Below are 1,068 nucleotides of genomic sequence, written 5' to 3'. Positions count from 1 at the left end.
TATCGACAGAGGCCATTCGGCCCATTGAAGCTGCACCGACTCTCGAAGAAAAACAAAGTTTCTGGAAAAGCTCAGCAGGTCCGGCAGCATCTGTGAAGAAAACATCAGAGTTAACGTTTCGGGTCCAGTGACCCATCCGCAGAACCGCGAAGAGCTTTCTGAAAAACTGCATTTCCCACGGTTGAACTATCTGGTCTGCACATCACTGCAGAAGACGGGCAATTTCCCACGGCCAATTCACCAAACCAGCGGATGTTTCGCCTGTGAGAAGGAAGCTCAATGGAGACCAGGGGAGAAGGCACAAACTCCACACAGACATCACCCAAGGTTGAATCAAAAAATGATTAACGCCTCCCCGGCGGGGAATTGAACCCCGGTCTCCCGCGTAACAGGCGGGGATACTAACCACTATACTACCGAGGACGGCGTAAAGCCAGTTCTGCCCTCGGGGCCACTACGCGTGCACGAGGAAAATAAAACTGCTTTGCTATCCGAATTCTCTTTTCCATCGCTTGGCACACAGCCTTGTATGCCTTAGCATTACAAATTTACGTCTGAATGCTTCTTACAGTTAATTGGATGTCTGCCTCTAGAACACTTATAGGCACTGGCTTCCAGATTCCAAACACCTACTGGCTGAAAAAGATTTTCCGCCCATCTACTCAAACCTTCCGACATCTTACTTTAAACCTATTCCCCTCTTTTCATCGATCTCGCCATCAAGAGGAAACGTTTCTTTCAGTCGACTCTATCAATATCCCGGACAACAAGGTACAGAGCTGGATGAACACAGCAGGCCAATTGTTTTGTACGTCTCAATCTTGCCTGCTGTAAATCTCCTCTGCTCGAAGGAAAACAAATCCAGTCTGTCCAATCTCTCTTCATCACTGAAACTCTTCATCCCAGACCATATCCTGGTAAATCTCTTCCGCATCGTTTCCAGTGCTATCACATCCCTGCTGTAATGTGAATTGCAGAACTGCACACTATACTCTAGCTATAGGCGAATGAACAAATGAATTAAATGACGCAGAAAACCACAGAAAATGGTCTTTCCATCGGAGTCTC

General features: G+C 47.2%; 1 non-coding gene across 1 annotated transcript; it reads right to left on the bottom strand.

Annotated features, from left to right (window-relative positions):
• Positions 1–351: 351 nt before the first annotated feature.
• trnan-guu lies at positions 352–423 on the bottom strand. Its single transcript has one exon. It is a non-coding gene; the product is annotated as a tRNA-Asn (tRNA).
• Between the last annotated feature and the right edge of the window lie 645 nt (positions 424–1,068).

The sequence above is a fragment of the Rhincodon typus genome, unplaced genomic scaffold, assembly GCF_021869965.1.
Source record: "Rhincodon typus isolate 14 unplaced genomic scaffold, sRhiTyp1.1 hic_rhity00005016, whole genome shotgun sequence".
NCBI lineage: Eukaryota > Metazoa > Chordata > Chondrichthyes > Orectolobiformes > Rhincodontidae > Rhincodon > Rhincodon typus.
The sequence above is the reverse complement of the archived record's forward strand: the minus strand, read 5'-3'. Positions and strand labels throughout refer to the sequence as shown.